Source organism: Erpetoichthys calabaricus, chromosome 16 (assembly GCF_900747795.2).
Source record: "Erpetoichthys calabaricus chromosome 16, fErpCal1.3, whole genome shotgun sequence".
NCBI classification, from domain to species: domain Eukaryota; kingdom Metazoa; phylum Chordata; class Cladistia; order Polypteriformes; family Polypteridae; genus Erpetoichthys; species Erpetoichthys calabaricus.
The window spans coordinates 81,190,529-81,216,367 of record NC_041409.2 but is presented as its reverse complement, the minus strand read 5'-3'; the positions used below and the strand labels follow the sequence as shown (position 1 = coordinate 81,216,367).

The following is a 25,839-nucleotide window of genomic DNA, read 5'->3' as shown; positions in this document are numbered from 1 at the left end:
CATGGTAAGGAGGCTTGCATGAGTAAATAATTCAGTTTAATTTTCTTTTCTATAGCACTCCTCACTGAGTACAGGTTCAGCGTACCTGCACATATTTACAACTCCATTGTTTAAATGGTAAATTTTAAACCATACAACATTTATATATTCAAACATGCAAAAAACATTAAGCACAATTTGAAAAAGAGTAATCGTCCTGATTAACATAATCAAATCATGACAAAATAAAGCCCATTGACATAAGAATTGAGATATGGCCAGTTGATGACAAAGAAGTGGACAAGAAAATCTCTAGTCAATAGATTGCTGGAGAAGAAAGAAATCCAACAAATGCAGAGTGTCTGTGAGCCTGGTGGTCTTAGCCTTGATGCGCTACTGCTGGCTGTCAGGCCGAGCAGATGAGAAAAGGTTTTGTTTGTGTAGTCGTTGGAAAGACAGATAGCACATCTTGGTACTTTTCATTCCATTATATCATGCTGCAATTTTTCCTCAGTCCTCATTGTCGGTGTATTCAATTTCTTTTAGCAATGTTCCTGGCATAGTATGAAGCATGTCACAAATAATAAGTACTTTGGCTTGAATTTTGGTTTTATGCTTCTCCTTTTTTGTGTGTTTTTTTGGCTGGTCTCTGGATTATTTCTGTAGAAAGATTCTGCAGTCTCCTTCTTTTATTTTTATTCTTTACTATCCACTAGCATTCCATGACGTGACCCAGTGTAGCCACACATGATGACGAAAGGGGTGACAGGCCTCACCCCTCACAAAAGAACCAAAACTAAACCTGGCCCTTCAATGGTTTTCCAGGCAGACTGTGTTATGATATGGCTTCAAATTAAATTTACATTTGTCTTTCTAGTGAGTTTTGGGGTTATTTTTGTTTCCCATATTAGATTTTAGAAAGTGAGGCTCTTGATTTCTTAACCATTTCTTTAAGAAAAAAATATTTAGTATAGTTGAAATTGTCAATTTTTAACAGAAGCTGCCATTTTGATAAGTGCTTGCCACCACATTGTTACACAGATGTCTAGGAAGTGCACAGTTAGTAATGTCACTGTCTAGACTGTATAAAGGTTACACCAGGCACTTCCTACTCATCCAAATGTATGGAGACAAAACTACTTTCAGGGCAGATTATTTTAAGAGTATTTTAATAGCGTTCCTGGCTAACGACCTTGGAATTATCTCTTTGTTTTGTTCTTTGTGGAAGGATTGGTTGAACATCCAATTAATTAATTTGGCACAAATCTGAACATACACCTTTCTCCTGGTCCTTCATTAAAACACCATCTCCAATCTTTTAGTATAGCTAGACCCTAAACTCAACCCGCAGGCTTCATGGCCTGCTCAGGCCCAAATAATGGTGCTTAGGCTTAATAGTTCAAAACAAAAAACCCCAAAATACACAAAAACGCCCTTTAAAGGAATGGGAAACCACAAGCCAAAGGCTTTTAGGATATAAACTACACAAGGTTGTGTTATATATATTAAAGAATTTGAATAATCAAAAAAGATAAACAAGGAAAAGGCAAAATATAAGGTGAATAGGGTATGATAAGGAGGCAACCCAAGGCATACAAATCCAACCCAAAATCCAAAGGCAGAATCAAAGAACAGAGAAAGAAAATTCACGTCTATCTATCTATAGTTTATGCTGTCCACAGAAGGTCTCAGATGACTCTCTGTAAGGCTACTCAGGTTGTATAATGTGTGTGACAAGCTGCTGAACATCTTCTGCCTGTCCATAGTGGCCAATGTAGCATTATATGCTGTGGTATGGAGGCCTGACATGAGCTTTAGGGACACCAAAATGATGAGGAAGGGCAGCGTCTTAAGGGACTAGCCTTAGTCTCCTTGGAGGAGCTGGCAGAAAGTGGGCGATGGAAAAATTAAGGGTTTTCATGGTTAATATTGCCCATTCCTTTCAGGGTGTGTTGTTCTGGGGCACATTTATGCCTATAGCTATTAGACCATAAAATGCTCACTCACATTGTGCTAGTCTTCACCCAAGCCCATTGTAATCAGCACCATCTATGTATACAACAATAGTCTATCTATCTATCTATCTATCTATCTATCTATCTATCTATCTATCTATCTATCTATCTATCTATCTATCTATCTATCTATCTATCTATCTATCTATCTATCTATCTATCTATCTATCTATCTATCTATCTATCTATCTATCTATCTATTTAAAAATACAAAATGCACTTCACAACTTCTTATTGAACCTCAGAATATACAGCTGAGGGTGGTTTTAAGCAGTGATGTCATGGTGGACCCGCCACTTTGGGTTCCACCCACAGAATACAAGGGACACAGGCAAATATCATAAATACACAATACATAAATATTATCTACTAAATAAACATAACAATATTAACAAAAATTGCTTAATAATAAAAACACGTGTAAAATAATAATTCAAGAAATACAATAATAACAATAAAAATAAAAATAAAAACCCCGGCCTGTTGCATAAGTCCCATGTCCCCAGCACCAAATGTGTTAATTTTGTGGCCTCTGGCAGATGTCCAGTTCCTTGATGGTGCTGTAGATACCTTTAGTGATTTTACAGAGCAAACTTTGTGGTAACACACATTCTTATCAGCTTAATTTACGCTGTTTGGAGAAAGCACTTAATAATAATTATTAAACACTATTTCCCTTTTTGATTTTTATAGTGAATACAGATGCAAACCAAACTAAATTACCTTTGTTAGCAATCCTTCCAGAACTGTAATACTTTCTTATAGCTGTTTGTTTTTGTATTCTTCAATGGACTTATGATTCACTAATTACAGAGTACTCTGTGGTTAAACCAAAAATGAGAAAAATATTCAGAACAGATTGGGACATGTAAGATAAGTTACACAGATCAAAAATTTCTAATAGCATTCAGGCTTCTATGGAAGTTACCTATTACCAGAAGACTTTAGTCCAGTAGTCTGTATCGAGTGTTTCCATTTGCTAAACTGAAGTTATCTGAGTTACCAGAAGACTTTAGTCCAGTAGTCTGTATCCACTGTTTCCATTTGCTATACTGAACGTATCATACTCAAACCTAAATCCTTATTTAACATGCAGTTTGCCATGTATTAGTTTGCTTATAGTGTGTAAGTGTCAGACTGGATGGAATAGAATCCTGACTGGAGTCAGGGATGAATTCCTACCCAGCCAAGAAGCCATAATGGACGAAGTACAGCAATGGAGGTGCAACCCAGCTGGGATGGTCCGCAGTTTATAGCCCAGTTGGGATGATCAAGCAATGGATGAACAATTCGTCCCCCAGGACAATTGGCGGAAGTGATCCCCTAGCTGGAACCAAGTTTCAAGAATTCAAAGTGTTGCCTGGGAGTTATAGTGCGGAAGGGAGACCCTGTCGGTGTCCTTTGGAACTGTAAAGAATGGACCTCCCTGTTTTGGGGAATTTCCATATTACCCGGTAGTACACTCGGCAGGCAATACCAAAGCACCAGAAGTACTCATGGGGGGGCGGCCATCCAGCGTCCAGAGGGAGGTATTGCACCATCCAGGGCTGCTCTCCCTGAAGATAAAGTGCAGGGGCGTCAGCCGCCTGCCACAGTATATATAGTAATTAATATGGAGTTCTAAACACCACCACCACCACCTTTTTGGCTGTTACAGCCTCCACTCTTCCGAGAAGGCTTTCCACAAGATTTTGGAGTAGGTCTGTGAAAATTTGTGCTCATTCAGCCAAAAAAGTATTTGTGAGGTCAGGTACTGATATTGGATGAGAAGACCTGACTCATAAACAGCGTTCCAATTCTTTTGTTGTTTCTCGAGTTCTTGTTTCACTTTGCTTGTGATTCTCTGAATATGATTTTCATTTTAGTTTTGGCTCTTGGTATTCTTTATTTAAGTTCTTCTCGGCTCTGAAATTTTGCCTTGTTTCTTTTTATACATTTTATCTCCCCGTCTCTTGCTTTTTGTCTACCATCTTCCATCTTTGGCAGAACTCGGAGTTGTTTCAAGACTTGTGTGCCATGCTGCACTCCTAAGACTCTGGACTGGATTAAGCAGGTTCTACATTGTAGGGCCCCTCACGACTACCATCTGCACTTAAATTAAACATCAAGGAGGTAGACCACTGCAACACCTGCTCTTAAACTATTAAAGTATGTTTCCAGTTTAAAGTTAATTTTGTTTCTTTGTTGCTTTATTAGGTCATTATTGTCACATAGAAAGAGTGCAGTAAAATTCCTGCTTGCATGTGCAAATCAACATGTAACAGATTGCCACTCTCAGGTGCCATGACTAGTGACTATAGCTACCTTACCCTGTAACTTCTGATTTCCTTATCTGAAACACCTCTAAACATACAGTACTTGTCATTTACACATGCACAAACCGTGAATCAAAAGGACCAGTCTCTGATCAAAAATGGAGACTGTTATCCCATAATGACAAAATTAAATACAGCGCTGCGGTGGACTGGTGCCCTGCCCGGGGTTTGTTTCCTACCTTGCTCCCTGTGTTGGCCGGGTTTGGCTCCAGCAGACCCCAGTGACCCTGTAGTTAGGATATAGCAGGTTGGATAAAGGATGGATGGATGGATGGATAAATACAGTGGCCCAATAATGACAAAAACTGTTCCTTTTACTCTCGCAGTACTACTTTGCTTGTCACCATGCAGGTGTGGCTTATCTTGCCCACGTGTCACCAAATGTCACTTTAATTATGGAGAGGGGGTCTCCCACACTGGGACACCTTTGATGTTCCTCTTTATCTTGTTCAGTCAGCTTTATTCCTCTCCAGACGGTCTAAGATTCATCTTCACGTGGCGTGTTCCAGCTTGGCCGCCACACCATACAAGTGCACAAAACAGGTAGAGTTTAATTTGTCTGTTTTTAATTATAGGGCACTGATGAAATGAGTCACTTTACATCCACAAACACATGGGATTATTGTGCTGCAACACCAGAAGTGTGCGATTGGCAAATCACGTGTGACACCCTCAGCTGAACCTTGAAGATCAGCTTGGCGAAGGGAGTTTAGGCTGCAAAGGAAGGAACAAACTACAGAACAATTGACTTTCATTATGCTTGCCTGAAAATCACATGTCTCGAGCCGCCCTGCATAAGTAGTGCCTAACCACAAAGGAGCACATTTCACTCACTCACTCGAAAAGGGTCTTTTGGCATACAGATGATTACAGCCGAGGAGGACTGCTGAATATCGTGGAAGGTAAGCTGCCTATTGGGCAGTAAGACCTACTAGATGTTGTAGTCTGTGTTTCTTCGGGATACTTTGTCTCCTTCTCACGGCTTTTCGTGTTACTCTTTTTCTTTGCGTGCTTGCATGAAAGGAACACTAAAAATAAATGCGAGACACCGACTACTTCCTTGCTTTTGTTCATCTGAGCCTTTGAAAGGACTGGTGTATGCATGTTTCTGCAGTGTGGGCCTTCAAGCAGACAGTAGTGTCTTCATTGATTCCAAACTTAGCTTTTAGGCTTATCAGTCAAACGATTCGGATTGGGATTCAAACAGTTGAGTTGATGGCCTGCTTTACTTTTCTCACTGTATCAGTTTTCTTCAGTTGAGAAGGAGAAGGCTTCTTTATTCAGTTAACGTACCTATTCTTACAGAATAGAAGTCACCGGGCACAGTGATTAGTGCATCTGCCTCCCAGCTGAATGACCCGAGTTCAGCACCCAGATCCGCACCTGGATGTCCACCCCATGTCTATGTACGTTTTCTCCAGTTTCCCCAGTTTAAAAATGGAACAATATTTTACAACACTGGAGCAACTTCCACACACCTCATGACACTTCAAGTCCCGGCCTTATGGATTTTGAACATGCTGCGAGGACATGTTGATTTTCTTCTGCATCCTAAATGAATGGATGTTGTTTTAGTTAGTGATCTGAAAGTGCTGGTAAGTGCCGCTCGCTTACAGCCTCAGAGACCCAAGTTTAATTCCAGGCCTGTGTGTGTGAGTGGAGTTTGAATGGCCTGCCTGTGTCTTGATTGATTTTCTCTGAGAATGTTAGTTGTCTAATTGTTCATAATGGTCATTACTGATGCCTCAAGTCTCAAGTGCCATGGGTTCAGTTCACAGGTTTGTCACTTGCTGTGGGGTTTGTACATTCCCCCATGTCTAAGTGAGTCTATTCTGTGTATTCTGTTTTTTATTCCAAATCTTAATTTTTTTATTTTAAATTAATGAATGAGTTTAAAATGGTTAACATTTCTGCCTTACAGCTTCAGGCACCCACAGTGTGTAGAGTTTACACATACTTTCCAAGTCTACAAGGATTTTCTGGAAATACTCCAGTTTTCACATGAATATCCACTTGGTAAGAGTGGTCTCACTTAGTGGTCCCCAAGCCTGGTCCTGGGGACCCACTGTGGCTGCTGGGTTTTGTTCCAACCAGATTCACAGATAGAGTTGACGGCCTGCTTTACTTTTCTCACTTTATCAGTTTTCCTCAGTTGAGAAGGAGAAGGCTTCTTTATTCATTTAACGGACCTGTTCTTATAGACTAGAAGCCACTGGGCACAGTGATTAGTGCGTCTGCCTCCCAGCTGAATGACCCGAGTTCAGCACCCAGCTCAGAACCTGGATGTCCACCCCATGTCTAGGTACAGTTTCTCCAGTTTGGTAATTGAGCTCATTTAATTAGCTGTTCTTTTTCTCGCTTCTCCTATTCTGCAATCAGAAACACACAACAGTATGATTTTTACACTTATGTGACATTTAGAAATAGTTTTGTTTTTGCTATAGCTTTAAATTCTACACTCTTTTTTATTGTTTTCCTATTATTTTGCCCTTTTTCTGTGTTGTTTGCTCCCTTCATTGTATCCCAATAATGACAGTTAATGATGACCAGAGCAGACAGTCGGGCAAACAACACTGAATAATGAAAAGCTGCAACTACTTCAATGTCAGACCCACCAAATAGTAAATAATGGATTAAATAACCAGAACACCTGAAAAGCAGAATGAAAATCAGAGTGAACATTTTGTTAGAAAGTTAATAGTACTAGGGTGTTGTACTGTGTTAGCCATTATGAATGTAGAGAAAAGCCGAGCAAGATGACACCTTTTGTTGGCTAACTAAAAAGATTACAATATGCAAGCTTTCAAGGCAACTCAGGCCCCTTGCCTGAAGAAGGGGCCTGAGTTGCCTCGAAGGCTTGCATATTGTAATCTTCTTAGTTAGCCAATAATAGGTGTCATTTTGTTAGAAAGTTAAAAAATAATAATAATACATTCTACCCATATAGTACAGTTTTATAAAAAATTTACAAACTTAACCCGACCTCGGATAAGCGGGAGACAATGGATGGATGGATGGATGGAATTTTGTAATGTCCACATTGACCCCAAAATACAAAAGCTGGGAGACAGCAGCTCACTTAATTAGGCTAGGAGTCCCATTAAAAGTTGGTTGGAACAAAAACCTGCATCCACACTGGGTCCACAGCACCGACTTTGGGGACCACTGGTCTAGATGTTAGAGCTAGACCTTCACATCTCGAGATACCTGGATTCACTTCCTATCCTGGTCACTCTCTGTACAGACCATCCACACTGAGTTTCCTCTGGATACCCCACTTATTCTCCCGAAAACATGTATGTTATGTTTTCTGGTGACATTTAACTGGCATGGTGACTCAATGGCAATTCTGGGACCAAGTTTCAGTTCCTGACCAGGTCACTTTTTGTGTGTAGTTTTTTTTTTTATCCCTCTCCTTATATTTCCAAGAAAGGGGTTTTCTCCATTTGGCAATTCAAATCAAGTCAAGTGACTTTATTGTCATACCATTCATACACAATACTGTAGCATACAGTGGTACGAAATAGTGTTCTCTAGGGTCGTTATAAAACATATACATAAAGACATGACAAGTGCAAGACAAGCAAACAGCTATACTATACTATACTATACTATACTATACTATACTATACTATACTATACTATACTATACTATACTATGATAAATACCGTAATAGATAAATACATAATAGGTAGTGAATAGATAAAAATAAATTGAAATCGATAGTAATAAATAAATAATAACATAATATTAAAAACAACTGTAGTAGCAAATACACTGCATATACATAAACTATCCATCCATCCATCCATTTTCCAACCTGCTGAATTCGAACACAGGATCACGGGGGTCTGCTGGAGCCAATCCCAGCCAACACAGGGCACAAGGCAGGAACCAATCCTGGGCAGGGTGCCAACCTACCGCAGGACACACACAAACACACACACACACCAAGCACACACTAGGGCCAATTTAGAATCACCAATGCACCTAACCTGCATGTCTTTGGACTGTGGGAGGAAACCCATGCAGACACGGGGAGAACAAGCAAATTCCACGCAGGGAGGACCCAGGAAGCGAACCCAGATCTCCTAACTGCGAGGCAGCAGCACTACCACTGTGCCACCGTGTCGCCCCTATACATAAACTACTAAAAGCAAATCTGAGTGCAGACAGGTAAGAGGGTTGAAGCTGTTGCGGGACTTCCCACGTCATTAATTCCCAAAGATGTGTGCTTCAGATTAGTTCATAATGTGAGACTGTCTTAGTAAGAGTTAGTGCACGAATGTGGCCTGTGATAGACTGGCATCCCATCCAGAGTTGGTTACTGCCTTACTCCAGGACTGCAGGGTACGCTTGTTGACACTGAATAATGAATGAATACAAGTGCATACAAATGGACCTGTAATGGTGTGGGCATAAATGTGCTCAAGGATGGATTGTCTTTCAGTTCCCTGTTGTTAATGGCTCTGTACAAGACTTAGGGATCCCTCTTACTAGGAAACTATGAATGTTTTCTTACACTCCATGCAAAATTGTTAAATATAAAAGAAGGTCCTGCAGGCCCTCCTTGTGTGGAGTTTCCTCCTGTGCTCCGGTCTCCTTCCACAGTCCAAAGACATGCAAGTTAGGTGGATTGCCGTTGCTAGATTGGCCCTAGGGTGTGTGTTTTTGTGCGTGTGACCCACTGCGGTGGACTGGTGTCCTGTCCAGGGATTGATCCTGCCTTACACCATATGCTTGCAGGGATAGGCTCCAGTGCCCCATGACTCTGCTGAGGAATAGAGAAGATTAGAAAATGGTATGGTTTGGATTGAAATATAAACTAGACAGGGGGGCATTATCAGTAAGAATTATGAACATTGAACATGAAACTACTAGAGGATGGATGGATTAGTGGATGAATGTACATTCACTTATTTTACTTCAGTTGAAAGTTTTGTAGAAAACTTACTTGTTATAAGCAATGTGTTGAATTGTAGCAGCGTATTCAGCCAGAAGAGGGCAACATTGAGTTATTGTTTTATACCAATTCCATTTACAGAAGGTTCTTTGAGAATGGCAAGATTGATTAAGACTTTAATTTCTAAAACACTGCTTTACTCGGATTGTGTAGGATGATATGAATCATCCAACTTGCTTTTTAGGAATTTGTTTTTGAGAGAAACTGATTCAGTGAACAAATTAGAAGAATGGGAAAGAGAAATAAAAAAACAGGCCTGCAAACGCCCACAAACTCCTACGGTAACCCATAGAGAATGATCAGTATACTCTTCTTTTGCTGAGAATATGATGCTTTCACACATTTAAGCAAGCATGCTGCTTAACTCCTTGAGAAATTCTGGAATGACCAGTTTTGCCTTAAACTTTGTCATTGTGTTTTCATACATTCTGTACGTTTTTAAATACTGGCAAGCTCAGGGTCAAGGGGAGTGAGCCTATCACAGCATCATTGTAATAAGGCCTCACTGCTGAGATTATTGAGATTTGAACCCCGGTCTCTGGTGCTGTGAATTGGTAGGAGCATTAGACAATGTGCCACCATGCTGCTTCTTTGTTAGCTAATGTACAGTATGTTAAGTAGTATTCAGCATACATCTCTTTTATAGAAAATCTAACTTGTTTTCATAGTCAGGACTGAATCTTGGGTTCTAGTTACCATATCCTATAGTGGAAGCCATTTTGTGTACCGTTGTTAGGGTCATGTCCCACGTTTCTAGGGGTGTGGTCTCTGGGGTTGTGACCTCGAGTTCATCAGCAGACGGGATTAAAGGTCAGCATTTGCACTCCTCTTCATCCAATCTGCGGATAAATCCTTCAAAACCCTTATTGTATTCTCTTTGTGATTAATCTTCGCATCTTCCCCGGTTTCTGACATCTTGCCTGAATTTTGACTACGATTTTTGCCTCTTTTCTGGGTTTTGTTCACTTTGTTGTATTCCATTTTTGTTTGTTTTGCCTTTTGCATGCATCTGCCTACTAAACTCAAGAAATTAGTTAACTGTTTTCCTGCTGAGTCAGGACACTTCTAGTGGTAATCATTAAAGTTTAGAAACATTTGGCCAACCACTCAATTCACCACCATTTGAAATAGTAATGTATATACAGGTGCTGGTCATAAAATTAGAATATCATGACAAAGTTGATTTATTTCAGTAATTCCATTCAAAAAGTGAAACTTGTATATTATATTCATTCATTACACACACACTGATGTATTTCAAATGTTTATTTCTTTTAATGTTGATGATTATAACTGACAACTAATGAAAGTCCCAAATTCAGTATCTCGGAAAATGAGACCAATGCAAAAAAAGGATTTTTAGAAATGTTGGCCAACTGAAAGGTATGAACATGAAAAGTATGAGCATGTACAGCACTCAATATTTAGTTGGGGCTCCTTTGGCCTGGATGACTGCAGCAATGTGACGTGGCATGGAGTCGATCAGTCTGTGGCACTGCTCAGGTGTTATGAGAGCCCATGTTGCTCTGATAGTGGCCTTCAGCTCTTCTGAATTGTTGGGTCTGGCGTATTGCATCTTCCTCTTCACAATGCCCCATAGATTTTCTATGGGGTTAAGGTCAGGCGAGTTTGCTGGCCAATCAAGAACAGGGATACCATGGTCCTTAAACCAGGTACTGGTAGCTTTGGCACTCTGTGCAGGTGCCAGGTCCTGTTGGAAAATGAAATCTGCATCTCCATAAAGTTCGTCAGCAGCAGGAAGCATGAAGTGCTCTAAAACTTCCTGGTAGACGGCGGCGTTGACCTTGGACCTCAGAAAACACAATGGACCAACACCAGCAGATGACATGGAACTCCAAACCATCACTGACTGTGGAAACTTTACACTGGACCTCACGCAACGTGGATTCTGTGCCTCTCCTCTCTTCCTCCAGACTCTGGGACCTTGATTTCCAAAGGAAATGCAAAATTTACTTTCATCAGAGAACATAACTTTGGACCACTCAGCAGCAGTCCAAAGGCGAGACGCTTCTGACGCTGTCTCTTGTTCAAGAGTGGCTTGACACAAGGAATGCGACAGCTGAAACCCATGTCTTGCATATGTCTGTGGGTGGTGGTTCTTGAAGCACTGACTCCAGCTGCAGTCCACTCTTTGTGAATCTCCCTCACATTTTTGAATGGGTTTTGTTTCCCAATCCTCTCCAGGGTGCGGTTATCCCTATTGCTTGTACACTTTTTTCTACCACATCTTGTCCTTCCCTTCGCCTCTCTATTAATGTGCTTGGACACAGAGCTCTGTGAACAGCCAGCCTCTTTAGCAATGACCTTTTGTGTCTTGCCCTCCTTGTGCAAGGTGTCAGTGATCATTTATCGGGTAGTAGTTAGAAACACTAAGTTCACAATGCTATTTTTTCCAAAAACAAAACAAGGGGTCAAAATCCAAAAAATAAAAATAAAAAAATGAGAATCAAAGCCAGTGAAGCTCCCTAATTCTTACTTGTTTTTAAAAATAATTAAGTCTTAATGCTCAGCTTCTTTGGGGTTCACACCATCTTCTTTTTAAAGTGCAACGTCACACCCCAAGATAGATGCAAGCCTCATTGCACAGAAAAAAATAATATAAATTAAAATGATATGTTGCATATATGGGTCATCTTGTGTGGAAGAAAGTAATCTGTAAATAAAACTGTTTACGAAATTTGTTATATAGAACCTCTTTGAGTCAGTAATCAGGCAGGAGGAAGCTTGCTCATTGCGTCTTTCATTATCTCTTTATGAAGAGGGAGCACAGCAGTCTGCCAAGGTATGGCTCCCCGAGCAGAGGCCACCACAGAATGGTCGCAGAGCAAAGGTAGAGAGGCATTGTTATACAGTAGAAAACTGAATTTGCATAACAGTGCTGAATTATTGCTTACTCTGATTGGTTCGCTAGCTTACATTTACTCTGATTGGTTCATTGGTTTACACACCCAAATCAACATATCCAAAGAAAAGTCTCATTTCTGCCGCATTTCCTGTCCTTCAATATCTCATACGTTCAGCTCTTATTCTTTTATGGAAAACTGTGCAGATGACAATGGGCAAGTCTTACTGGGTACATGAAAGAACATGACATCAGCCAGTTTCTTGAACCATCCCCTGGAACGTTCTCTTTGTTTACTTAACCATTTCAGCAGTCTCTTCATGCTATTTCTAAGACAAATGTTATATATTTCTTTTAGTGTACCCCACATACCAAAATACTTCATATGCAATAACTATATTACCCCTTGATGTTCCCTTTTTTCTCTCTTATTTGTCAGAATAACAACAGAATTGAATTTTTTCTCATGACGCTGTCTTTCCCCAATCTCAGATGATACCAGGACATCTCTCTGTGATAGTACAGCAGAGAAACACCTTCTTCTGTAACCAAGTATTGCAAGAATGACAATAAGCCTGTCACGTGTCTGTTGTTTTGGAGTTTGCCAGTAAATTTCTGAAATAAGCAGAAAGACTTCTAGAAAGGACTGCCAGTGGTGGAATTACACTGAGCTTCCACAATGGAATTAAAGATGGACGTGAGCGTTAGTAGGCTTTACACTTTAGGAACCAAGTTATCCGAACTATACTGGAACATTTTATTAATTATTTACCGCTCTGATGCTGATCTTTCTGATCATAAAATAGGTCATAACGATAGCAATTGATGAGAAGAATTCATAATTAATTGCAGAATTATGGTGTTTGAGGGATCCTCTAGAGCAGGGGTGCCCAACTCCAGTCCTGGAGGGCCGCAGTGGCTGTAGGTTTTCATTCTACCCCTTTTCTTAATTAGTGACCTGTTTTTGCTGCTAATTAACTTCTTTTGAATTAAATTTAATTGACTTGGTTTTTAAGAAATGTTTCCCTTCATTTCTTCTTCGTTCCTCTGAATTGCTTCATTTCTTTCCTTAAATGGCACCAACGCAGAAGTGATATGTGAAGAGAGTGAGCCAACAGAAGGCCAGCTAAGTCAGGGCCTCAAACTCCAACCAATTTCACTCCAACCAGTTGCTTAATGAGGCGCTGAGTCTTGTCGTTAATTAAACCCTTTCTTTAATTCCATGGCTTGTTGCCGCTCTCATTGTGCAATAGCAGACATTTCCGAAATTAAGGACTTTCTCTTTTCTAAGAGCAGATCAGCATTCCTGAGACCTTCACCTTTCTTTATTTTCAGATATTGTATGATGGTCACAGTTTGCTGGGCCTGTTTTGGCTCATTTTGTGTCTCGTTATTGTTTGTCTGCTAATTAAGGAAAAAGAAACAATTAAGGGGTCTGAGTCTCCAAGAGCAAGTCAAAGAAAATGAATTCAAAAGAAGTTAATTAGCAGCAAAAACTGGTCACTCGTTAAGAAAAGGGTTAGAATGAAAACCTGTGGCCACTGCGGCCCTCCAGGACTGGAGTTGGGCACCCCTGCTCTAGAGTGCCTCTTTCTTTTACATGATTTGGCTCAAAAACTAATCAGCACATCGTCATCTCATAACAGATTTAAGTTTCGAGTTTGATATTTTCTGTCCAGCTGATTTAGCTCTAGACCATCCTCAAGAAACGTGACACACAGACACACACCCATCATTGAGATACCAGTGTTTTTGGTATCAGGGGACCCTAAAACATTGAGATCTGTTGAAAACCAGAAATTGAAATTTTTGACGAATCTAAAGCTTTCATTCCTCCCCCATAGATGATAGGTTATGGTTGGGGAGGGCACAAAGCAAATATAGGCTACTACTATGTATACTTTATTTTTCTGCCAAATGTAAATCATCACTATTCTTCTGTTTAAATGTGGTTAAAGCACATATTTTAAAATGACTTAAATTAGAATTGCAATAAAAGTAGACCATCATTTGCTGTTAAATTCTCTTAACTGCAGTTTATTGGAGGAGTAAGGTACACTCTCATCCTTCTGCATCTCATCTCACTTTTGTTACGGCATAACCTTTTTCCTGAAAACCCTTACAATGCCAGGTTTTGCATATGACATTTGAGTCTGATGTAACTTTCCAAACCTATGGGGTAGTGAAACATTAAGAAAATGGCAGTGCTTTAGAGAACTGAAATTGTTTAATATTTCTTCTACAAGCTTTCTATGTTGCAACATGTAATTGTTCAATTCTTCTTGTGTATTTCTTAAGTCTTGCTGTTTATGTGAGCCTTTATCTCCGCATATCTTCATGTTAAAGCTTCCTGGTATATCTTTAAAGGTATTTATTCGCAAGAGATCTTAAAAGTTCTCCTTTATTGCTAGTCTTCACAACACAACTTCATAGCACATGAACACAAGAATAGGTTTACAAAGTGATTATTGTCATATATACTAACCTGACAGCCAACTGGAAGATAAGCTTTTGAGGAAAACTGGATGATGTTGAAAGAAAAACAAACAGCTTGAGAAATAGGAAGTAGAATTCAAAGTCCGAGAGGCAATAATCAAGTTCGAAAGACAAACCAAGAGTTGAAAAGCCAAAAGTAAACTGTGAGTAAATCTTGCACTAGTCTTTTTGAGAGAGTAGGAGGCTTTGCCCCCAGCTCGCTTCGCTCGCCAACCCCCTGCCCCACCCCCGGCCTGCACTATGCTCGCCAAACCCCTCCCCCTCCCGCTTCGTGTCTCTGCCGCTCGGGTTGTGAAGAAGGCGGGCTGAACTCACCCTAAGGAGACACAGTGGCTCCTCCAAAACTCCCTCTTAAATGGTGATACAATGGGAAACAAATACAGTTCTTTATTTTACCTCCTCTTTGCTCGATCAGCTGCTGGCTTGCTTCTGCTGCTGCTGTGCCACGTGATCTGCATCTCACGTGGCATACTTCTGTCATATCACCTATGTCCATATATTCGATCTCTTTTCACTTTTACCTTTTCATCAATATTGTATTGAATTTTGATTCCATGTTTGGAATTACATTGTGACAATGCAATGTGTAACTACTGTAAAAGATAGCCCGGCCACAGACAGACACGACAACGCAGTGTCCAACACACACACACGTTTATTTAGAAACCACTATTTACAATATTTACAAATATGCAGTCCTTGGTTCTTCTGGCTGCCTCCACTCCTGTCCTTCTTCCACCCGACTCTGGCTCTCTGATTGGAGTGAGGCGGCCCCTTTTACCTCATCCCGGATGTGCTCCAGGTGCCTGACGATATACTTCCGGCAGCACTCCCCAGTGTGGTGGAATTTCTGCCCTTGCACTCGGAAGCACTCCGGGCATAAGCCATCCCTGGTCTGTCAGTACTTCCTCGTGTCCCAGAAGTGCTGTCACCCAGGGAGCAAGGACTGGCCGAGTGCACAGGGAAAAGAAGCGCCGCTCTCCCGTTTCCTCCTTCTTCCAGGCATCCTGGCGGAGCAGGGTTCCTGGCCATCTGTCACACTACCCATGAGTGAATTTTGTTTCTTTCTCTCTACAAGAAATGTGTCTGACAATATCTCGCGGGACGTGAAAGTGTCTCTCTGAGAAAATCACGTCTCGTCTCCTTCCAAGATTTTTTTTATAATGGAGAGATATGTTATCTGCATATTGGATAAGCAGATTAAGTCTTCTACTATTTTATCCCATCTGTTGCTTATGCATAGGTCATGACTTCCAAGGCCATGACCCTGGAAACATGGGAAAGAGAACCTAACGATGAGAATACAAAATGGTGGAAGACGTTATAAAACACAAAATATTACTAACTAATCCACATAAGCCATGTGTAGAGTACAGTGCAGTTCATACTTGCATGTCCTAGTCATCATGCAGCACATCATCAAGCCAGCAATCAAACCAAAGTGTTTTCTGACTTTCCTTTTGTCGTCTGAAGTATTTGTTTGATTCTTGACTATGTAGAATGCAATTATGTCATTTATTTTCTGTAGTCAACTTTTTTTGTGGTTATTGATTTATTTTTACATTTCCCTGTGTTGCCACATTATTTTCATGGGTGCCACCACTAGCTCTTTGTTGATTGCTGCCATGTTGTTGTGATCAGCAGAATTATGCAGTGACTGATGTATCCGAATTGATGATATGAATTCAGTTAGTAACCCTTCCTGGTTGTCTTAGATTGCAGATTCAAAATAAAAACCTTTAATGTGAATTCCTGGTTTTAGATTCTTTGCTGTAGAATTTTGGCTACAATTTTGATTTGGTGTTCTGGTGCAGCCATTTTAACTAATTAATTAAAGATTTCTGGTAACAAAAGCAGAACAACCTGCTGAGCCTCTACAGACATTGTTCAATCTAAGTCTTCAAGGTGTGAGGGTCCCAGCTCTGTGCTAAACATCATGTCTTGTGCTGGTTCCCAAAGTTGGTAGTCTGACTGAAATAAATGACTACAGACTGGTGGCCCTCACATCACACATCATGAAGACACCGGACGGGCTGCATCTGCATCAGCTCAGACCACAAGTCCAGCATGCACTGGATCCCCTGCAGTTTGCATACCAGGAGCACATTAGTGTTGAGGATGCAGTCCTCTATATGCTACAGCAGCCTCACTCCTTTTTGGATGAACCAGGTGGTTATTTAAGGATTATGTTTTTTGATTTTTTGAGTGCATTCAACACCATCCAACCCTGCATTCTTAAGAAAAACCTGGAAAGAATGGGTGTGGGTTCCACCTTCACCTCCTGGATTCATCACTGCCTGACTAGACGACTGCAGTTTGTCAAACTGTGTAACTATGTCTCTGGGACGGTAGTGAACAACGTTGGGGCCCTCAAGGGACTGTTCTGGCCCCATTCCTGTTCACATTATACATAGCAGAGTTTAAATATAAGTTGGATTTTTGCCACATTCAGGAGTACTCTGATGATACAGCTATTGTGGTGAGTATAAGGAATGGGCAGGAAGGGGAATACAGGGATCTGATTGGAGCTTTCAGTGACTGGAGCAGCAAGAACTACCTGGTCATGAAAACAACAAAGACTGAGGAGATGATTGTGGATTTCCACAGGTCTAAGCTCCCCCTTCAGCCTGTTAACATCCAAGGGGAAGGCATTGAGGTGGTGCAGACTTAGAAATATCTAGGCGTCCACCATGATGACAAACAGGACTGGTATGTGAACACAGACATCCTCTACAGGAAGGGACAGAGCAGATTGTTTTTCCTCAGAAGACTCAGATCATTCAATGTATGTAGTGAAATGCTGACTGTGTTCTATCAGACAGTCCTTGCCAGTGTCTTCTTCTTTGAGGCCGTGTGTTGGGATGGTAGTATAGGAACACAAAGAGGCTGGACAAGTTGGTGAAGAAGGCTGGAATGGTGCTGGGTAGGACTGTGGACTCACTGAGAATTGTGGTGGAACGGTGCATGGGGAGGAAGGTACAGGCCATCCTTGACAACAGCAGTTACCCTCTCCACATCATTTTGGGAGGTCAGAGAAGTAAACGCAACAGTCATCTTCTCCCACTGCATTGTAAAAAAGAATGGTTTAGAATATCATTTGTTCCTACTGCTGTGAGATTTTACAGCGCTGTTGTCAACACAAGTGATTCATAACCTAGTTACCACCCTCATCACCCTACCTTCCAACACTGTAACAATTGACCATTTGTACTTTTTACTATTTAGTTATGTTTTATTCTCCTTGCCTTTCTTAATAATTTGTAACAATTTTTTACTGATGTGCTTGAACTACTGGACATCTGAATTCCCCTGTGGGGATGAAGGAAGTATCTATCTATCTGTCTGTCTGTCTATCTGTCTATCTAGCTACCTATTTATGTGTGGACTACCTGGGCATGTACAGCCGCCCTATCCCTGACATAAACTCCCACACACCTTTTTACATGTGGAGATGCTTCCTTCGCTCCCCACAAGAGCGCAATGTTCAGAGCAAACAGCACAGTATACTGTAAATCAGCAAAACACTGTCCTTTTCGCCTCCACTCCTCCTCACAGGTCTGGTCCTCCTTCCTCCCGACTCTGGCCATTGAGTAGTGGCAACCGGCCCCTTTTATATGGCTCTCGGATGGACTCCAGGTGCCCAACTACCTTCTTCCATGGTGGAAGTGCTGCCAAACAGGGCCCTGTAAATATCCAAGAATCCCCTGCCGGTCAAACCTATCTATCTATCTATCTATCTATCTATCTATCTATCTATCTATCTATCTATCTATCTATCTATCTATCTATCTATCTATCTATCTATCTATCTATCTATCTATCTATCTATCTATCTATCTATCTATCTATCTATCTATCTATCTATCTATCTATCTAACCAATTCCTTTTTATCTATCTATCTATCTATCTATCTATCTATCTATCTATCTATCTATCTATCTATCTATCTATCTATCTATCTATCTATCTATCTATCTATCTATCTATCTATCTATCTATCTATCTATCTATCTAACCAATTCCTTTTTATCTATCTATCTATCTATCTATCTATCTATCTATCTATCTATCTATCTATCTATCTATCTATCTATCTATCTATCTATCTATCTATCTATCTATCTATCTATCTATCTATCTATCTATCTATCTATCTAACCAATACCTTTTTTTAAACAATGCTCTCTCCTCTGAACCCATTTCTTTTCTTTCTTTTCTTCCATTTAGGTAAAATACAATGAACCTAGAGCTGTGAGGCAGCAGTGCCCCACTGCTGTGCTACTACACTCCCCTTAGTATTAATATGCATTCTCTTAGTTGTTAGTAGACACACAAAATACAAGTAGAGGGACCTTCACAGGTTCAGATGGCATTTTGTAATAATAAAAATAATAATAATACATTTTATTTATATAGCGCCTTTCCCATGCTCAAGGCGCTTACAAAATATAAGAAAGAACAGAAGGGTATACAGTATATACTGTAGCATTGTACAAACCAGATAAATAAATAAAGAAGATTACGACAGTGAATTCAGAGAATTCAGGGTCAGAGGGCATTGTGTAGGATTATGTATTCTTTGCATTTCCTATTCCTGGTTGCCCATTGTCTTAGCAGTGATGAAGATGGCCTACACATTGCCCAGAAACTATGCATGTTTAAAATAACCTTTACCTGTATCAGACAGCATACTGCTGCGGCATTTTCAAAGGGGAGAACTGTTCCTTTGTACTCCTCATTCATATCCATGACGTGGGAAGAGGCTTTAATGCCTCCTAGTGCTCAGTGTTCTTGTAGAACACTGTTGGGGAGCAGAAGGACATGCAGAGAGGTTTTCAAAAGCACCACTGATTTACAGAAATAAGGAAAGGCCTGCTTCAATATAAAAGTCTGTAGCAAGCACAAAGACGCCATTCTACCACAACAAGTACACCTACAGTGCCGATTTGTCTCACACCTTGGACAAACAAGTCATAATTTTCTAAATAAGTGTCACTTAACGTATATCATTTGTAATTGTAGGCTGCAGAGACAGACAGGCCACTACTATTACATTTATTGGGACTGCAACACTCTAATATTCACCAGTTTTGAAATTGCCTTCTGTTGATTAAAATGGCTGAAACATATGCGTTAGAGACAATGACGCCACACATGCCACACAAGAAACATAACGTCAATGTTTAACAGCTAAATCTTGTAAGATGTAAAAAAATATGCAGAGCCTCGTAACCCTATGAATAGACTTAGCAAGTATGCATAAGGATACTGAAATGAATTTTTTTACTGAAATGTATTATTTGTGCTCTTTGCTTTCTCTTTTTATTTTGGAACTTGCACACTGATGACATCATTGAGACAATAAATTACCATTGGTGTGAAAACAAAACTACCATAAAAGAACTTCAAAGACAGTAACAAGAACAATTGTCTAAAGTAAAAAAAAAGGAATTGTTTGAATTTGACTTTCAAATAGTTTCGTGTCCTCTTGTATGGACTGTGCAGGTTGGTGTCATTTTAAAATATGATGGATTTACAGTATGTGAAATAACAAAACAAGGTCATAACCAGGAGTGCAGCAACTAAATAAACAAAGGTGAGAAAGTGAGACAAATTCAAAGATCAAGAAACACAGCAAAAGATTCAGTAACAAGAATATTTCATGCAGCCTGTCTTCATTTAGTATGATTTTGGGTCCTCAAAGTCCACCAGTTTTTTTCAGTTAACTTCTGTTCCACTTCCATTGTTGCTAGGGGCCTGGCCTCTGAGGTTAGGACCCATGCATAATCGACGTAATGGGATAAAAGGACAGCTATGGGTGCAAATCCTTATCCAATTTACAGATACCAAATCTCTGAAATTTTCAAGGTTTATATTTGTTCTCTTTTCTCATGTGCTCGTTCGGTTTTAAGCGTCCTGTTCTTTCCACCACGATTATTGTCTCTCTTATTGGGCTTTACTTTAATTTCACTTTATATTTTTTGTTTTGTTTTGTTTTTTACGCGTATCTCCCATTTTTTTCTCAGACATTTATCTGCTGTTTCTCAGACAGAAAACAGCCAAAGCCAAAATTAAGAGTCAAAGAAGAGGAAAGTATATCCGTAACCAGATAATCAGAGCTATAATAATAATAATGCAAGGGTTTTAATGAATTGAAAAATGGCAAAACAACAGGTATAGACAATAAACCAGCGAAAATAATTAAACATCTTGGGGAAAAAGAGAGACGAGTACTAAAAAGATTGTACAAGAAAATTTATAAAGAAAGAGAATGGCCAAATGACTTCTAGGAAGCAGTGTTAATACCAATACACTAATACACGATAAAGACAAATGAAACAAAATTGTGAAGACTATAGAAAAATACATTTGTTATTACATGCATCAAAGGTAGCATTAATGTTGACTCTATCTATCTATCTATCTATCTATCTATCTATCTATCTATCTATCTATCTATCTATCTATCTATCTATCTATCTATCTATCTATCTATCTATCTATCTATCTATCTATCTATCTATCTATCTATCTATCTATCATATAGTGCCTTACATATCTATCTATCTATCTATCTATCTATCTATCTATCTATCTATCTATCTATCTATCTATCTATCTATCTATCTATCTATCTATCTATCTATCTATCTATCTATCTATCTATCTATCTATCTATCTATCTATCTAATAAGATTAGAAACTAAACAGGAGAAGATCAGTTTGGATTCAGGTAGGTAGGTAGAGCAGTGTTGCTCAACTATTTGCTTATGACAAAGTGGGTCGTGAGTTGCCATCATTGGTTGCTGTAATGGGTCACAGAGGGCCAGTTAAGTGATTGATGTTACCGCATGATATTTATTGAGTGAGCTTCAGTTTTGCACACTACTTTCATTTTCTGGAAGTATTTGTTTACCATATTTTAGGAAAAAATACATGTGGTTTGGACCTTGTGAATGTATGACCGGATAACTGACATGTGGATTATGTATAATTTCTAGATATTTGAACAGTTGTTAATATAAATAACTGGTAATGTAAAGTATCATAAAGATACATATTCTATTTAAATTCATTTCTTACAACCCTTAAAAATATTTGCCTGTTTATGAATATGGATAGCAAGAGGTTCAATAGCAATGACAAATAACATTGGCAACAGAGGGCACTACTGTTTCTATGCACTAAAGTAAATTATTTAGTATTTATTATTCACATGAACAGAAGCTTCTGGGCTAAAGTATAATCATTTAATCTGTACCCATAAAATGGGTCAAGGTCCAGAGTTACAGTTCTAAATCTGGACTCAAAGGTGTTTTCCGCATCAAAAGATGAAAAACTCAATGACTAAAGAACGATATATTACATTAAACATTTGTCAAATGTATGATAGTATTTACCTTCCTTTAAAAAATCCTGCTTCATCTTGTTAAAATTATAGATGGAAATACTTCTACATTATTTTTGCTATGACTGTCTCCTAAATTTTTACATCATGGAATTCAGTAATGAAATTGTTTTGTAGGATGGACCTTTTTGCAAGTTTGGAAATACAGTAATTGATGTCCAATGTAATGTTTTAGGTAAAAGGCTCTCTTCTTTTTAAGCTTTCTTGAACACATCTACCATTAATGGACTTCATCTATCCATCCATCCATTTTCCAACCCGCTGAATCCGAACACAGGGTCACGGGGGTCTGCTGGAGCCAATCCCAGCAAACACAGGGCACAAGGCAGTAACCAATCCCGGACAGGGTGCCAACCCACCGCAGGACACACACAAACACACCCACACACAATAAGCACACATTAGGGCCAATTTAGAATCGCCAATCCACCTAACCTGCATGTCTTTGGACTGTGGAAGGAAACCGGAGCGCCCGGAGGAAACCCACGCAGACACGGGGAGAACATGCAAACTCCACGCAGGGTGGACCCGGGAAGCGAACCCAGGTCCCCAGGTGTCCCAACTGAGAGGCAGCAGCGCTACCCACTGCGCCACCGTGCCGCCCTGGACTTCATTTAATATTAAATTATCTGTGTTTCTGTCTGTGTCTGCATGTGTCAGAAAGCTCCAGACGTCGATCCAGATCCTTTGTACGGAGTCTGTTGAGATGTGAGCTTCACTTTCAGGGTATTTGGATGTGCATAACATCTTATTTCATAAAGTTTATCTACTTTAAGTTCGTCTAGTGTATTCATTTCTGTTATTGCATTCTGAACTTCATTCTTACATATTTGCTAGGCCAGAATCTTACTAAAATTTTCCCTCAGCTCATAGTAACAGTTTTGTAAGTTGAATATTAGGTGCTCAATTTTTTTGCATTTATTACATTCAGTTCTGTTCACAATGCTGCTTTTTATTTTATTACTGTTATTTTTTTTAATAAAGCTCAGTGATGTGAGATTTTGCATAATCATCATCATTTTTTAGGGAAACCAATAATTAGTTTTGATGCCTTTTTGACCTGTAATTTACTTTTGCAAGGAATGTAAGAAATTGTTTTGTCCTTTAAGTATTCTTTACATTTATCACAGAGAATATGTCTCTGGAGAAACATTGCTGGCATGACAAACATGCGTGAGACAAAAGCACAAGGTGACAAATGCTTGCAGGAAGAATGTTCTCAGTTATAACCACCCCTTGGGATTAATTTTATTTACTGAAAAGATATTTTTTTAATAAAATAATATACACGAAATGTAAATGTAGCATAACAAAACATTTAACATGAAAGGAAGCAATATACATTGTGCCCGAGATAGAGAACCACAGCAAATACGTAAAAGGAATGTCGAGGCACCAAACGGGTCAAACCTTTTAATGGATTCATAAAATGAAATGAAAATAGTACCACGGGAACAACTGAAAAACTCCTTTATTTTACAGTAGCTTCTTGCTTATTGGACAATAAGGCTTTGTTGGGTGCTCCATCCTTGGCGATGCTGGGTTGAAATCTGATGCCATTCTTTGGGTCGCGTCTGTTTTGATGGAAGGGGTATGTCGAGTCTTGGCACAGTGTGGGGTGCGCTAAGCAACCTCGTCAGGTTTCGGATCTGGACTGAGACAAAAGAGAAGACAGTAGCGTCCCCTCACATCCCAGGATGGTATTGCTTACCTTGTGTGAGCTTAGAAGGTGGTCCCCGGCATGTGTGACAACTCATAATACAAATGAAGAGGGACCACAAAACCATATAAATTAAAGGTATTGTGCAGTTCATTGTGCCACATCCTGCTAGAAGTGCCATTTGTCTATATAGCATGATTAACTGTTGCAGGCAAAGATTAAGCTGGGCATTTCTTGATTTGGACAAAGGTTATAATTATGAATTCTGATGATTTCAGTAGATACTGGTATAATGCATTTGTATATACTTTTCAAGCTGGAATGCATTTTTTAAACAAATAAAACGATGAGGACGTCCTTATCCAGTGAAATGCTAGTCAAAGTGTTTCAACAGCAGTTACTTTTTCTGCTCTCTCTTCCTACTTCAAATCATTGGCTTTAAATGCACAAAAGTTGTCAAATAAGTTCAGTGATGGGGTCCAGAGCCACCATTGACTCACAAAGTAGGTTGAAACACAACAGCACTCTGGGCAATATCTTCACTTATTAGACACAGTTCACGTACAAATCCATACAAAAAGAGTTTACTACACTGAAATAAAACACATTTCCTGTTCCCTTTCGAATAAGACAAATTCTTAAAGGGGTAGGTCCACTTATTACAAACAGATCACTTGCAAGACAATACACCAAGGCATTTACCTTTAAGACATTAATGCACCAACACAAAATCACATTATCCATTTCCTTTCCCATTTTTAGTTTCTGATATAATGAGTTACGTTTAAAAGTATTCATAAGCACTTCAAAAGCAGCAGGCACGTCATCATAAGGTACAAAACATAAAGCTAATAACTTTTTAACATCCAAGGGACTGCTCATTTTTGTAAGTGTCCGCTGAATTAAATTCATGCAGCAACTGCTTGAGATCGAAGGCGCAGCCCTCTAGCTTCACCCATTTGTCAACACTCGCTTTTGTCTGCATGCTTTTGCCCCACTTGCTGTTGTTCAGCTCCAACAAAAAAAAAAAAATCAGTTATGTGTGGAAATTCATTTAATGAATTGTTTATTAGCTCTAAAGAGTAAAGTGGCTGTGTCATCAGTGGCAAGTGGAAATAGCACTGTGTTAAATGCAAGAAGTACATAGTCAAGAGATAGATAGATAGATAGATAGATAGATAGATAGATAGATAGATAGATAGATAGATAGATAGATAGATAGATAGATAGATAGATAGATAGATAGATAGATAGATAGATAGATAGATAGATAGATAGATAGATAGATAGATAGATAGATAGATAGATAGATAGATAGATAGATAGATAGATAGATACTTTATTAATCCCAATGGGAAATTCACATTCTTCAGCAGCAGCATACTGATACAATAAATAATATTAAACTACAGAATGATAATAATGCAGGTGAAAAAACAGACAATAACTATGTATAATGTTAAATATTAACGTTTACCCCCCCCCCCCCCCGGGTGGAATTAAAGAGTCGCATAGTTTGGGGGAGGAACGATCTCCTCAGTCTGTCAGTGGAGCAGGACGGTGACAGCAGTCTGTCGCTGAAGCTGCTCTTCTGTCTGGAGATGATACTGTTTAGTTGATGCAGTGGATTCTCCATAATTGATAAGAGCCTGCTGAGTGCCCTTCGCTCTGCCACAGATGTTAAACTGTCCAGCTCCATGCCAACAATAGAGCCTGCCTTCCTCACTAGTTTGTCCAGGCGTGAGGCGTCTTTCCTCTTAATGCTGCCTCCCCAGCACACCACTGCGTAGAAGAGGGCGCTCACCACAACTGTTTGATAGAACATCTGCAGCATCTTATTGCAGATGTTGAAGGACGCCAGCCTTCTAAGGAAGTATAGTCGGCTCTGTCCTTTCTTGCACAGCGCATCAGTATTGGCAGTCCAGTCTAATTTATCATCCAGCTGCACTCCCAGATATTTATAGGTCTGCACCATCTGCACACAGTCACCTTTGATGATCACTGGGTCTATGAGGGGTCTGGGCCTCCTAAAATCCACCACCATAAACAGTGACATCAAAATGGCAAGAACTGACAAGAGGCAAGCACATTGTAATCAAGAAAATGTGATCGATACTTGAATAGGTGAGATGTACTGA

The 25,839-nt window shown here is 39.6% G+C and overlaps 1 protein-coding gene across 1 annotated transcript in view; it reads left to right on the top strand.

The window, feature by feature from the left end:
* Nucleotides 1-4,816: 4,816 nt before the first annotated feature.
* LOC114666516 (RAS guanyl-releasing protein 1-like) overlaps nt 4,817-25,839 on the top strand; it is a 224,542-nt gene continuing 203,519 nt past the window's right edge. Inside the window, exon 1 of the mRNA XM_051919984.1 lies at nt 4,817-5,211. The gene's annotated coding sequence lies outside the window, so the exon portion shown is untranslated. The remainder of the gene's footprint in view (nt 5,212-25,839) is intronic.